General features: G+C 47.6%; 1 protein-coding gene across 1 annotated transcript in view; it reads right to left on the bottom strand.

The window, feature by feature from the left end:
* Positions 1–16,023, bottom strand: part of NDST2 (N-deacetylase and N-sulfotransferase 2) — a 215,884-nt gene extending 199,861 nt beyond the window's left edge. The window contains exon 1 of the mRNA XM_077259240.1: positions 15,773–16,023. The gene's annotated coding sequence lies outside the window, so the exon portion shown is untranslated. The remainder of the gene's footprint in view (positions 1–15,772) is intronic.
* Positions 16,024–16,225: the final 202 nt, after the last annotated feature.

The following is a 16,225-nucleotide window of genomic DNA, read 5'->3' as shown; positions in this document are numbered from 1 at the left end:
TGATAGCTGGCAGGAAGAACAGTTGACACATAAAGGTACATATACCAACGTAGCACCTATTCAGGAGACCGCTAAAAAGACTTAGGCTAGGTTCACACGTCGCTTTTTTCTGCAGGCAAAACCTGCTCTTTGTAGAAGCTGCTTAAAAAAAATTAAAATATAAAAAAACCAGGTTGTGCTGCATTTTTTTGCTACGTTTTTCATACTGATACAGTTTAATGCCTGTTCCTGAGTTTTCTGCACCAAAACCTGCATTTTTTGCACATACTCATTGCTTTCTATGGGTGAAAAACAGCTTTCTGAAATCTCAGGCTATGTGCACACGTAGGAAATGTGGTGCAGAATTTTCTGCACTAAATCTGCATCTCCTGGCAGAATCCGCAGGTGCGGTTTTGATGCGTTTTTTATGCGGTTTTAGTGCGTTTTTTGTGCGGAATTGATGCAGATTTTGTGCAGTTTTTACCACTGCGGATTTCCATTAATGGAGGGGTGCAGAAACGCTGCAGAAACGCACAAAAGAAGCGACATGCACTTCTTTGAAATCTGCAGCGTTTCTGCACGGATTTTTCTGCACCATGTGCACAGCTTTTTTTTTTCACATTGATTTACATTGTACTGTACATCACAGTGCAGGTCTGCAGCAGAAAAATCCGCTGCAGATCTGCACTAATTCTGCATCGTGTGCACACAGCCTCATAGCTTTTGCTGGTAGTGTAAAATGCAGCTTTTAATTTGCATTCAAAAGAAAAAACTCAACAAATAAACGCAACGCGTGAACATAGCCTAAAACAGACGGTAGGGGCTGGAGCGCCCGGGACTCAGAATAAAAACATTAAAGTTGAAAGCAGCAGGACCCTCCACTATCCAGCACAGTCTGCTATAAAGCGGATGTACAATTAGACAATTTTAGACTAACATCAATCAATTACTCTTTCAATGGTCTAGCAGTCAAAAAGGCCGCTACCATGTAAAATCGGTCAGCATGTAGCACTCTGACTTTTCTCTGCGCTCCTTTACCACATGAAGGTTTCATCTGATCAGTAATAGTGAATAATCATTACATGTAAAGACGGGTCAGGAGGATTGAGCACAACAAACAAGAGATTGATGGAATCGCTGAATCTTACCCATAAATGAAGCTACAGCGCCTTCCCTTGTGTGACCGCTGACGATACAGACGCCTTTACATCACATGTTCTGGATATTATATTGCATAGCATTCAATAGGATTGAGAAACATTGCGATCCCGCTACCCACAGCCAGTCTGGGATGCCATCGTTCTACCCGGCAATCTCCACAAGAGGGAGCCGCTGCGTCTAAGCTTCCATCAGCCCGCCAACCAGCAGTGATGGGAGGGCAGCTGCCCCAATAGGAGGCATTCAAGGCAGTTTTCTTGCTCCTGGAGAAGGACCGATTTGCATACCTTACCCAATACCCCTCTCTGCACAGATGTAGAACAAGAACCCCAAAACCTCAGTCTGCAGGTTGAGGTCTTTCTTTTTGCCGAAGCTTTAGTTTATTCACTTCACGTAGCAAACCTTATTAGGGTATGTGCACACGTTGCGGATTTGCTGCGGATCCGCAGCGTTTTTTTGAGGTGCAGAAACGCTGCAGATCCGCAATTGATTTACAGTACAATGTAAATCAATGAGAAAAAAAAAATGCTGTGCACACTTTGCGGAAAATCCGCTGCGGTTTTAAAGAAATAGCATGTCAATTCTTTTTTGTGAATCTGCAGCGTTTTTGTACCCACTCCATTATAGAAAACCGCAGGGGTAAAAACCGCAGCAAATCCGCAAGAAAACCGCAGCAAAAAAAACGCTGCGGAACCGCACAAAAAACCGCAGGTGCGTTTTCTGCCAGGAGAGGCAGAATCTGCACCAGAAATTCCTAAGCTTAATCCGCAACGTGTGCACATAGCCTAAAGGGTCAGACACCAACCTATAGGAACGTTTCCTCCAGTAGGTGGCACTACAGAGTCACTTCTGAAAGAGGGAAAGCAATTTGCTAGACTTTCTGCACCAGAGAGTATTCCACGGCCAGACAGATTTTAGTTCTTGCCTTGTGATGGTCTGTGAGAATATGTAAGATTGTGAGGACCGTAGCGTGCCCTATCCGCTGCAGGTTTGAGGATGAGGCTTTTCAGCTATATAATGCATGTGAACCAAAATGGATTAAAAAAAAAAAAAAAAAATCTTAAAAAAAGAAAATCTAAAATTTGGATTTAAACAGGCTGCAATTAGTAAGACCACCAACTAAAATATTCCCCTTAGACACAACCCTCGCCTAGAACAGAATGCCTTCAGTAGTTCACCAACTGAAATCCTTAGTTACCCAAATTGTCAGAAATTCCAGTCTATGATTGTTATATTTTTTATACGTTTGTAGTGAGCGTAAGATAAACACTTAAAATCCGATGTTGTACCTATTCACAGAGCAGCATAATCCTTAGAATAAAAGATATTATAAGGCATCTCCGGACATTCACAGCATATGTGGAAGGAGTTTAGAAACTGTAAAGCATGACAAGTCCCAGCTAGGGCAGCCATAGAGGAGATTGTAATTACCGCGTATATTACTATGGCTACACAAGCCAGACTGCCAAGCGTCAGTACGCTCCAGGAACACTGCAAGCCTAGCAAAGTCACTGGAGACAGGACGATCTGCATTGTTCTGGGTTACTTGGACACAAGTGGCTTTCTTGGCCCCTTGTGACAGTCGGCATTGCGTCATGGCCATTTACTCTACCTCCAAGAGCTAGAATGGAAAACTATTGGAGGCCATGGTAAAGGCTACAAAGAGGAGGCCACAAATATGCCTATATTATCTAACCAGTGTATAGAAAGACAGCACTGGAGACTACGATGGGTAAAGCATTCAGTGTGTTACTAACCTATTCATGGTATAAATAATATATTTACTGAACAATTATCAAAGATGGAATATCCGGGCAGCCCAAAATTGTATTATAGATATGGCCAATCCGGAGAATAGATTGCGCTGATGGGGAGCAATAAGGGGGGATTAGAGTTGGATTTAAAAAAAAAAAACACACACAAGGGGGGGGGGGGGGGGGACATGGCTTTTGAGCATACTGCATACGTAATAACATAAAAGCATTGTCGATTCCAATGTCCTCCATAATCATTATCTATGAAATTCAAGGGAAAAGCAAGCGGTCACTGGGGAGCGCTGTGAGGGTCACAGTTAAAATTAAATGCAAAGGGTCCACCGCAGCTCCAGCCGTTAACCTTCTAGGATATAAAATGCAGTAAAGAATAGTAATAACGTTCCTAGGAGCGCTGGAAATGAGACCAAAACAAGGATTTTAGTGTTGAAGCACAACGCGTTTCAACGGTTAAACCGTCTTCATCAGGTGGAACTTCCACTTGATGAAGGTTTAACCGTTGAAACGTGTTGTGGTTCAACACTAAAATCCTTGTTTTGGATTTCCAGCGCTCCTAGGACCGTTATTACTATTCTTTACTCTATAATCATTATCTGGCGCAGGATGGCTTGCCGTATACTGGCCTCAGTAGTCTCCAAGTGACCCATCATTACAAAGTATTGGTTGGTGATTCACAGCTAACACTTATGTTTTACCACATGATCAGACCCCTCTAAACCAGACCCAATTTTTTGACAACTCTGAAAACCTCTTTAAAAGGTGTGGTTTCCCCATGATGATCTGTGTACACCCTCTATAAGGGTACCTGGACATTATTGGGCATCTCTAGGCTGCCAACACCTCCCGCACACATTTCAGGCCCAGCTATTGCTGTTAGTGACCAGCACGTGCTCGGCGGCGGCTGTAAGAAGCCTACCCCCGTGCCTGCCAGTAGCTTCATGGTATGCGACAGCGACACGCTAGATGTTTATCAGCAGCAAAGAGCAGGACAACATTAGTTCTGGTAGTCCATGATTTATCACGTGGCCCAAATATTGGAGGACGGTTGTAACCCTGCCTGTGTGTCCCGTTAATTCCAGAGTTTATGGTCGCATGGTAACATTTTCTGCCTTTTTTTCCCCTTGTTAACACGATCTCAGCAGCTTGATTTCTTTTTCCGGACAGTCTCAGGTAAACAAATAGTACAAAAGCTTATCTGAACATTAAAGTCCAGCCAGCACCCAGCGCACATCAGTGATGTATTATTCATGGGCAGCCTCCAGAAGACACGGCCTGACAGCTCATTACAGCCGCCGAGCGGCCTCCCTTTGCTCAGTCACACAATTCCATTACAGAGAGATTGTCCCCGCAGACTCACTGGGTCACCGAGAGACAGGTGAGTGACTTCATTCCCCCGCACGAGTCCTTAGGAGCACATCCATAACCCGAATGCTGAGGCGGTTATCAGATTCATCACTGGGATCTGCACTCAGACACACAGAAGACATAGTGACTCCAATGTAACCTGCACATTCATCCAGACACATGCCCCACACCAGCCAGCCGGGGATACAAGGCCTGCAGCCTCCCCGACACCATGCCTCACACAGCAGGACCGGTCACTGGCTCAGGAAAAACGTATGGCGTCAGATCAGGCAAACATGCTGGACAGTGGCACCAGGGGCCTTCTGTAACCTGGGTCATTTACTGTGCTGCCAACTTACTGATTTAGATGGGAATATTATTGCTGACATTTATTAATATATCGTATTTCTGCTTTCTTGGCCAAAGCAGTGTTTTCGGTAGCTGGCAAGCTGTGCTGTCAAGCTAGGCCATGGGGTGGATGCGTTGCGCGATGGCCGGAGGGTTCAAACGGTTTTGATGGTCAAGGTATTTGGGGTTTTGAACCTTAATCCCACACGTAAACTAGGCCCACATTCACAAGTTCAGTATTTTACATCAGTATTTGCAAGCCAAAGATCTGTAGAGGAACAATCAGAGGAAAAGTATAATAGAAACACGTCACCACTTCTGTATTATCAGCCACTCCTGGTTTTGGCTTACAAATACTGAGGTAAAATACCGACCAAATACTGCTAGTGTGAACATAGCCTAATTGTACAATTCAGATAGCTGTCTGATAAACATCTGCTCAGCCGATAGCTTTTCCACCAGATCCCCAAAGTGGCAAGGGTAAGTTTTCAATCGGGAAGAAGAAGTGGCCATTTTCCCATGAGATCAAAAAGATCAGGCATGTTGAAATTCAAAATGCCCGACATCTGCCATTGGGTCTGGATACCACCATGCACATTAGATGGACTAATAGAAAATTTACAGAAAAGTCGCTGCATTCACAATGTCATAGTCATGCCATTTAATGTGAGACGACGAGCACCAATTGCATGGGGGGTGGGGGAAGGTACTGTACAGGGCACGAATACGGTCTGAGCACACAGCAGTGGCTCCATGATGGAGCATCGGCTCAGGACTTACCCCCTCTCCAGGGTTTGCTTTTGTTTGTTTAAAAAAGGATGGCATGCCATTTTTCAAGGGACAAGAAAAAAAACTGGATATTTCTATTACACACATATTAATATATATGTATGTAATGTTTTCAACACAATAGCTGGTTATAATGCTATATACTTCGTATTACCCATTAAAGGGGCACTGGTGCCAATGATTGGCATTTGACATTTAAAAAAATTCTATTAAATCTAAAAGGGGATAATTTACTGTGCAAACAACAGAATAAGCCTTCACACGTTACTACAGCAAAAGTACAGACCGACAGCAAATAACGGATGGGTACTCAACTATTATTACAGGTAATGTCACATATTAGGTGTATCGCATTGCAGATCTGTACCAGAGTCATGTGCCGGAGCCCTGACAGGGTACAAACCAGAATACAACCCAATGCCAACTAAACAGGAAAAGGGAGGAAATCTAAGAAGAAAACTGAAGAGAACTGAGGCATCACATCACTATACAATGTATTTATCTGTAGAAAAGGAGTGGGACTCACAGGCTGAGCACAATCAGATAAGGATTTTCCTGAAAGAGGATAGATCATTCACACCAAAAATAAAAGATAATATAAATATATATATATATATATTATCTTTGTTTCTCCAGCGATCAGTCCAGTGGTAGAGTAAAATATACCTTTTATTTATCCATTAAAAAGTTCCAGATTTCTTCCGTTTCAATATTGCATACATTCAATCCCTTATGGACGACATGTTTCCACACCACATGTGTCTTCCTCCATGTTTTTTCTTTACATGTGTGGATTTAAAAATTGACCACATTCGACAGGAAATCATCTCCCAATCTCTTCATACCAGGCACTGTCCTCCCTCCCCCACTGCATCTAGTTCACTCTCTGACTTTGAACCAGTTACTGAAGAAGAAGTAAGCAGGCTCCTTGCATCTTCTCGCCCGACCACTTGCACCAGTGACCCCATTCCGTCACATCTCCTCCAGTCCCTTTCCCCGGCTGTCACCTCTCACATAACAAAAGTATTCAACCTTTCCCTCACTTCCGGTATTTTTCCCTCCTCATTTAAGCATGCCATCATACATCCATTACTTAAAAAACCCTCCCTCGACCAAAACTGTGCCGCTAATTATAGACCTGTCTCTAATCTTCCCTTCATCTCTAAACTCCTGGAACGCCTGGTCCACTCCCGTCTTACCCGCTATCTCTCAGATAACTCTCTTCTCGACCCTCTTCAATCTGGCTTCCGCTCTTTACACTCTACTGAAACTGCCCTCACTAAAGTCTCTAATGACCTACTAACAGCTAAATCTAATGGTCACTACTCCATGCTAATTCTCTTGGATCTCTCCGCAGCATTCGACACTGTGGATCATCAGCTCCTCCTCACTATGCTCCGCTCCATCGGCATCAAGGACACCGTTCTCTCTTGGTTCTCCTCCTATCTCTCTGACCGATCCTTCACTGTATGTTTTGCTGGTTCCTCCTCCTCTCACCTTCCCCTTACTGTTGGGGTTCCTCAAGGATCAGTCCTAGGCCCCCTCCTCTTCTCTTTGTATACTGCCCCTATTGGACAAACAATCAGTAGATTTGGGTTCCAGTACCATCTCTATGCTGATGACACCCAATTATACACTTCTCCTGCTTTCACTCCGACCTTCTTAGAAAACACCAATGATTGTCTTACCGCTGTCTCTAACATCATGTCCTCCCTCTATCTGAAACTGAACCTGTCAAAAACTGAACTCCTCGTGTTCTCTCCCTCTACTAACCTACCTTTGCCTGACATTGCCATCTCCGTGTGCGGTTCCACCATTACTCCAAAGCAACATGCCCGCTGCCTTGGGGTCATCCTTGATTCCGAGCTTTCATTCACCCCCCACATCCGATCACTGGCTCGCTCTTCTTATGTGCATCTCAAAAACATTTCTAGAATTCGCCCTTTTCTTACTTTTGACTCTGCAAAAACTCTTACTGTTTCTCTTATTCATTCCCGTCTGGACTATTGTAACTCTCTACTAATCGGCCTCCCTCTTACCAAACTGTCCCCGCTCCAATCTGTCCTGAATGCTGCTGCCAGGATCATATTCCTCACCAACCGTTACACCGATGCCTCTACCTTGTGCCAGTCATTACACTGGCTACCCATCCACTCCAGAATCCAGTACAAAACTACTACCCTCATCCACAAAGCACTCCATGGCTCAGCACCACCCTACATCTCCTCTCTGGTCTCAGTCTACCACCCTACCCGTGCCCTCCGCTCCGCTAATGACCTCAGGTTAGCATCCTCAGTAATCAGAACCTCCCATTCCCGTCTCCAAGACTTTACACGTGCTGCGCCGATTCTTTGGAATGCACTACCTAGGTTAATACGATTAATCCCCACAGTTTTAAGCGTGCCCTAAAAACGCATTTGTTCAGACTGGCCTACCGCCTCAACGCATTAACCTAACTATCCCTGTGTGGCCTATTAAAAATAGAAAAAAAAACAAACAAAAAAAAAAAACACATAATCAGGTTCCTTGCATCATGTTCTCATACACTTTATACAGTTAATAGCCTCTGTGTCTGTACTGCTACATACTTAGGCTGTTAACTGGTTCATGCAGCTTTACATGAACACCCGATCCTTACACTATGGCTGGTCCCAATAACTAAAGCAATTGTTACCATCCACCTCTCGTGTCTCCCCTTTTCCTCATAGGTTGTAAGCTTGCGAGCAGCAGGGCCCTCATTCCTCCTGATATCTATTTTGAACTGTGATTTCTGTTATGCTGTAATGTCTATTGTCTGTACAAGTCCCCTCTATAAGTTGTAAAGCGCTGCGGAATATGTTGGCGCTATATAAATAAAAATTATTATTATTATTTGTCCCAATCCGTTTTCCATGCGAACTGTAACCACAGGTTGGATGTATAAATCTGACACACACACACCATTAATGTATCAGGTTTGTAAAAACTGGGATCTACAGAGATTATAACTCTATTTTCTATGCAGCAAATTGTACGAGCCTGAAGGGCTAATGTACTTGACATATGGCTGGCTACAGGCAAAAGAGACCGGTCAGCAGGAAGGGTTTAGCTGCCAGATTTCATACTCTACCAGTTCACGAACATGGAGATTTGGCCTGGCAGGACATGTAACATATTTCTAAGAATAAGAAACTGCTGGGAAGGTCTATACAGCACGGTGGCTCAGTGGTTAGCACTGCATCTTTGCAGTGCTGGGGTCCGGGGTTCAAGTCCCACCAAGGACAACATCTGCAAGGAGTTTGTATGGGTTTCCTCCGAGTACTCCGGTTTCCGCCCACACTCCAAAGACATACTAATAGAGGACTTAGATTGTGAACCCCAATGGGGACAGTGATGTGATGTCTGTACAGCACTACGGAATATGTTAGCCCTATATAAATGAGCAAAATAAACAAGCTTAGTCCAGGAATTGTTATGGAGTATCTTCAATTTAAAGCAAATCCTGCAGAAACTGGGAAGGGAGGTTCTTTCTGGGACGTGTTCTTTTCATGATACTAACTGTGATAATAGCTACAAAATTAAAATATTACATGGCGTAATAAAACTGTGTCACAACAGCTATATAGAAAAATAATTTGTGTAAATGCTCTGTGTAATAAGTCTCTGCAAGGGCCACAGTAAGAAACAATAGAATTGATCCGGCCTGTGGAGTAAACCAGTAAATGCCCTGTGACACCAGGCTGCACAAGGTCGGCTCACCTCTCCTGTTGCATCCAGCCGGGGTCACGGCCCACTCAGTGAAAACTATATATGCACAGAAGTGCATTAAAGGGATCCAGTTCCTCCCACCCGGAGCACAGGGACAGATGTCAAATAATGGCTGCTGCAGTTTTAGCATAAAGGGTGTATGCACACTTACAGCAAGTGCACAAGTTGAAAAGGAAAAAAAACCCACAGCAAATCCACATTTTGAATTTTGCGCTGTAGTAATCTGTACAACTTCCCTCCATGTGGACTAAGCCTACGTTCCCACGATCAGGATACAGCAGCGCTTTGGATGCAGCGTATTATCGTGCTCTAATCACTCAGGGAAATCCGCATGTGTGCACCAAACACGGATTTACCGCATCCAATCCACTGTGGAAATTTCTGTTGCGGAGACTGGCGCAGATGGGTTTACGCAGCATCAAATAGAAGCGCAGTGGGCATGGGAGGTCATGCTATTCCTGATCGTGGGCACGTACCCAAAGGGAACATAGCGGCCCAGGTCACACGTGTCGGGTTTGACACATTTCATCACAATGACAATAAGCATTCCAGGCGTGTAATATTGTTCCTGCTCTGCAAAATGGTTTTCTTGTTAAATTGGAGAAAAAACTGCATGGAAAAGATGAATGACAACGGTGTTCATAGTCTGAAAATCCGCGACAGAAATCAGATTCTGGATTTCTGCTGGTGGATTAAGCAGTAATCACGTGCAAACTAAATCTTATGTGTGTGAACATGGAGTGATCTGAATCCAACACATAGCAACTGGACAACAGATGTATACGGACTAGTGATGAGCGAATATACTCGTTACTCGAGATTTCCCGAGCATGCTCGGGTGTCCTCAGAGTATTTTTAGTGCTCGGAGATTTAGTTTTCATCGCCACAGCTGAATGATTTACATCTCTTAGGCTACGTTCACATTTGCGTTGTGCAGCGCAGCGTCGGCGACGCAATGCACAACACATACAAAACGCATGCACAACACAGTGGTTTGTGACGCATGCGTTCATTTTTTGCATGATTTTTGGAGCAGAAAAAACTGCATCATGCAGCGTCCTCTGCGCCCTGACAGTTGCGCCAAAATGACGCATGCGTCACAAAACGCAAGACAACGCATGTCCATGCGCCCCCATGTTAACTATAGGGGCGCATGACGCATGCGTCGCCGCGGCTGCGCCCGACGCTGCGCCGCACAACGCTAATGTGAACGTAGCCTTAGCCAGCATAAGTACATGTGGGGATTCCCTAGCAACCAGGCAACCCCCACATGTACTTATGCTGGCTAACAGATGTAAATAATTCAGCTGTGGCGATGAAAACTAAATCTCTGAGCACTAAAAAATACTCTGAGGACACCCGAGCGTGCTCGGGAAATCTCGAGTAACGAGTATATTCGTTCATCACAAATAGGGACACTATCTTGCAGACATGCTCAAACTTTTGTGTTTTGGTTCTAGTTACCGACACTGTATATAGGATTTCATGCCCTTGCTGAGAATCCAAAGACATACTGATAGGGAATTTAGATTGTGAGCCCCAATGGGGACAGCGATGATAATGTGTGCAACCTGTAAAGCGCTGCGTAATATGTTAGCGCTATATAAAAATAAAGATTATTATTATTATTATTATTATTATTATTATTATTATTATTATTATTATTATTAAAATGACAGATTCTGCCTTCATTTCTACAACTATCTCACAGAACACCACATCCATCCAATTCCAGTAATGTATGAAACCTAGCCATCACAAGATCATGTACTGTGTGCCCGGGGGACAATTATTTTACCTATGTCCTCCATCTCAGACAGTTCCAATTGTACAGAATGCTTTCAGAATGACGGAGGAAAGCAGAGCACCTACAGAAACCCACTGCAAGAACAGGCAACATGTACACATTCCTTGCAGATGTTTCAACCCAGGACCCCAGTACAGCAAAGCCCAGGAGGACAGAACAGGCAGATTGCTACTTTGTAGCACAGTAGATTATTAATAAATGCAAAACAAATAAATGGTCTCTCAGAATATCAATATTTTTAGTTGTGGGCCCTGATTATTGTGAATCAGAGAAGCAGAGTGCAACAAACCACTCTGGTGCTCTTAGCTGAAAAATGAGTCTTTGCAATGCGCCCCTTATAGCATTTCATGGTGTCAGACACAAAATGAATGACAATTCCCTGTATACGATGAGCTCCAGTGGAAGGAGAACACTCCTCCAATGCTGCTAACCTGGCAGTGACACATGACAGTGCTCAGAGCTCAGGAATACAGCTACAAATAGGGTCCGAACAACCCACAAAAAACAATAGACACAAACAGCTACGAACCCAGGACAGTGACCGAATACACAAAGGAATGACAGATCCACCAGGATTCCTACATTGCTTCCATCACCATTCATTGCTTCCATCACCTCTCTTTAATGGGACACAACAATACAATGTAACATTACAAGCTGTGTGTTTGTTGTTTTATGTACTGGTTACTAAACAAAACTTACTAGTACACCACAGCCTACAAGACTTGGGATCCACCCAAAACAGGTTGCCTGCAATTCTCCAGGACAAAGGGACCTTCACAGTGCAACAGCAAAGTGTCAACCAACAGCTCACAGGTGGTGTGAACAGCCACGGCCGCCCCAAGGCGACCCACACGTGAACAGCCCCGACCTCCCCCCCCCAAGGCGACCCCAGCGTGAACAGCCCCGGCCACCCCCCCCAGGCGACCCCAGCGTGAACAGCCCCGGCCACCCCCCCCAAGGCGACCCCAGCGTGAACAGCCCCGGCCACCCCCCCCAAGGCGACCCCAGCGTGAACAGCCCCGGCCATCCCCCCAAGGCGACCCCAGCGTGAACAGCCCCGGCCACCCCCCCAAGGCGACCCCAGCGTGAACAGCCCTGGCCGCCCCCCCAAGGCGACCCCAGCGTGAACAGCCCCGGCCGCCCCCCCAAGGCGACCCCAGCGTGAACAGCCCCGGCCGCCCCAAGGCGACCCCAGCGTGAACAGCCCCGGCCGCCCCAAGGCGACCCCAGCGTGAACAGCCCCGGCCGCCCCAAGGCGACCCCAGCGTGAACAGCCCCGGCCTCCCCAAGGCTACCCCAGCGTGAACAGCCCCGGCCGCCCCAATGCGCCCCGTGTGAACAGCCAAGGCCGCCCCAAGGCTACCCCAGCGTGAACGGCCACGGCCGCCCCAAGGCTACCACAGCGCGAACGGTCATGGCCGCCCCAAGGCTACCACAGCGCGAACGGCCACGGCCGCCCCAAGGCTACCACAGCGCGAACAGCCATGGCCGCCCCAATGCGCTCCCGTGTGAACAGCCACGGCCGCCCCAAGGCGATCCCCGCATGAACAGCTTAGGCTACAGAAATGGATACTTGCCCTGTCTTATATAACTAGTAACACTCTACAACATACACGGGACAGCTGAGATTTCCGTGCTTTTCATTGTAATCAGGTACATCAGTCTCCCCATATTATAATGTAGCAGTGACAGCAGAAACATATTTATGCACAACAGCATCTGCCTATATGTCACATCGTGTAGAAACATGTCATGGCACACTAGCATGCAGACACACAGCCGGGATGTGTCATCTAAAGGCGGCACAAGACGGAGGCTCTCTCCACAACATCAGTGGCGATGCTCAGCAGTGTCTTCTCCTTCCCACTTCTGACTGCGGCTGACAACCTTCACAAGTCTGGTATTTCTTTATTCAGAAGAATGTGCTTCAGGGCCTCCACCAGTCGCACATTAAACCGAAGCTCCGACTTCACAGCAAATTAACCCCTACGTCTGGGAATGAAATTATAAGCAATTACCTAATCCATTGTTCTATAAGTGCAGGAGAGATCTGGCAGAGGGCACGAATATTCCCCTCCGACACCCTACAAGTGCCAGCGCAGGGAACAGCAGAGAGCCTCCGGTAAAGCCCTGGGGGCATATATAGGTGTATTTGGCAAATCTTTGCCGTGTTGTACATCCAGCCCCATCTATATACAGCATCATGTGCAGCAGATTGATATACGGTATAGGTTTGCTGGAAAAGGTTCACTCTGACTCTATCTAATTTATATCCCTTCAGGGCTTAGGAGTCCGGTGGGCGGTTCCACGCACTGCCTGACCACTTTCAATCATTAATAAGACCGCCCACTGGACTCCTAAGCTTAGAATGAACGGAGATTAAAATACAAAATTCAGCATAACTTGTATTTTATCCTCTACAATGATTGCCCTCATCAATGACTGACAGCTGTCACCACCGGCCTATTAATAATAAGCAGGGATGAGAATACAAGAAATACGGAATCTTCTCCCCTAACATCAGCCCGCCCCGGCTCCAGCTGCGTCAGATTCCAGCCAATACCCCTAAATTAGCAGCCAGCACTGATCAGATATGGCCTTACCCTACGCCCATCCTCACCACGGACGGCACATTACAACCGGAAACTTATTTATTGCAATTTATGGGTTAATTTCCTTACTTTCCATGTGCCATACATTACAACCCTTTTAAATTGTTTCCTGCCCTGTGACATACTGCTAAATTAACCACCACCTTACATAGATTGCCAACTACCAGGGCAAAAACTTGTCCGATGCAATAACTGCTGTTACCTTAAAGGGGAAGGCTACAGCAATGTGAGGAGCCGCCCCACCTCTGGGGTAATCGCTTACTGTACATGTGGTCAGGTGTGGTACCCATGTCTCCAGGATGCCTCCCAAGATAAGGGCAGGACCCCCTCGTGTCACAGTCTCCATCCAGCACATGGATACTTCATGGACACCACAGAGCCTGTGAGATTTCCCAGCCCCCACTGATTTCTATGAGGGCCATTCTCGGTTTGGGTACAGTTCTGGTACCTGAACTGAACTTTGGACTAAGGTTCATCGTACCCAACAAACCTGAACTTACACAGGTCTACTCATCCCTACTGGTGACCTATTAATACCGATGACCCATCACTATGCTGTGGAGCAGAATTCACTAACCCTTACGATGATTAGCAAAAAATGTCTAGAAATACAAAGGGGCACTTCATGTACTGTAGAAACAACAAGATCCATAACTGCCAGCGACAAGCTGGGCTCTGCTACATCCACAACTGCCAGCGACAAGCTGGGCTCTGCTACATCCACAACTGCCAGCGACAAGCTGGGCTCTGCTACATCCACAACTGCCAGCGACAAGCTGGGCTCTGCTACATCCACAACTGCCAGCGACAAGCTGGGCTCTGCTACATCCACAACTGCCAGCGACAAGCTGGGCTCTGCTACATCCACAATTGCCAGCGACAAGCTGGGCTCTGCTACATCCACAATTGCCAGCGACAAGCTGGGCTCTGCTACATCCACAACTGCCAGCGACAAGCTGGGCTCTGCTACATCCACAACTGCCAGCGACAAGCTGGGCTCTGCTACATCCACAACTGCCAGCGACAAGCTGGGCTCTGCTACATCCACAACTGCCAGCGACAAGCTGGGCTCTGCTACATCCACAACTGCCAGCGACAAGCTGGGCTCTGCTACATCCACAACTGCCAGCGACAAGCTGGGCTCTGCTACATCCACAACTGCCAGCGACAAGCTGGGCTCTGCTACATCCACAACTGCCAGCGACAAGCTGGGCTCTGCTACATCCACAACTGCCAGCGACAAGCTGGGCTCTGCTACATCCACAACTGCCAGCGACAAGCTGGGCTCTGCTACATCCACAACTGCCAGCGACAAGCTGGGCTCTGCTACATCCACAACTGCCAGCGACAAGCTGGGCTCTGCTACATCCACAACTGCCAGCGACAAGCTGGGCTCTGCTACATCCACAACTGCCAGCGACAAGCTGGGCTCTGCTACATCCACAACTGATAGTGACAAGCTGGGCTCTGCTACATCCACAACTGCCAGCGACAAGCTGGGCTCTGCTACATCCACAACTGCCAGCGACAAGCTGGGCTCTGCTACATCCACAACTGATAGTGACAAGCTGGGTTCTGCTACATCCACAACTGCCAGCGACAAGCTGGGCTCTGCTACATCCACAACTGCCAGCGACAAGCTGGGCTCTGCTACATCCACAACTGCCAGCGACAAGCTGGGCTCTGCTACATCCACAACTGCCAGCGACAAGCTGGGCTCTGCTACATCCACAACTGATAGTGACAAGCTGGGCTCTGCTACATCCACAACTGCCAGCGACAAGCTGGGCTCTGCTACATCCACAACTGCCAGCGACAAGCTGGGCTCTGCTACATCCACAACTGCCAGCGGCAAGCTGGGCTCTGCTACATCCACAACTGCCAGCGACAAGCTGGGCTCTGCTACATCCACAACTGCCAGCGACAAGCTGGGCTCTGCTACATCCACAACTGCCAGCGACAAGCTGGGCTCTGCTACATCCACAACTGATAGTGACAAGCTGGGCTCTGCTACATCCACAACTGCCAGCGACAAGCTGGGCTCTGCTACATCCACAACTGCCAGCGACAAGCTGGGCTCTGCTACATCCATACGGACAGCCCCGCTCCATCCAGAGCTGCAGGTCTGCTGTGCCCATGTCCTGTGCCCCCCTGAGCCCGCCCGCTGCCCCCCGCCTGTCCCCGGATCCCGGCGCCCGCAGCGCGGGTATTACCTGCGGCGAGTCCGGACCTCCGCCTGCTCCGGGGCTCAGCGAGAGCAGCACAAGATCCAGGAAAGCAGATCCTCAGAAGGCAGGAAGTTGATGGAGAGATCCCCTCCCCCCGCCGGTAGTGTCTCCTCGGGTTCTCCGCCCAGGTGACCCTACTCTTCCCGCCCCAGCTTCTATCAGCGTCCGAGGACCGGTTCTTCTCGTCTCCCGGCCTCCGCCAACCAGGCAACAGCGGCGGCAGCAGCTCACAGCGCGGAAACAATAACAGCGGCTCCCGCCTCCACCTCCCTGGAGACCCCGCCCCCAGCCAAGGCACGCCCCGAGCCTCAGCTCCACCCACCGCTGACAGACAGACTGGGACAGGGACAGTGACACCAGTGTGCACACACACAGAGCGCTCCGGGCAGCGAGGGCACACCTGAGGGATAACCTGTGCACAGCTACTGACCTGCGAGG

This window comes from Ranitomeya variabilis, chromosome 4 (genome assembly GCF_051348905.1).
Source record: "Ranitomeya variabilis isolate aRanVar5 chromosome 4, aRanVar5.hap1, whole genome shotgun sequence".
In the NCBI taxonomy this organism is placed as follows: Eukaryota; Metazoa; Chordata; class Amphibia; order Anura; family Dendrobatidae; genus Ranitomeya; species Ranitomeya variabilis.
The sequence above is the reverse complement of the archived record's forward strand: the minus strand, read 5'-3'. Positions and strand labels throughout refer to the sequence as shown.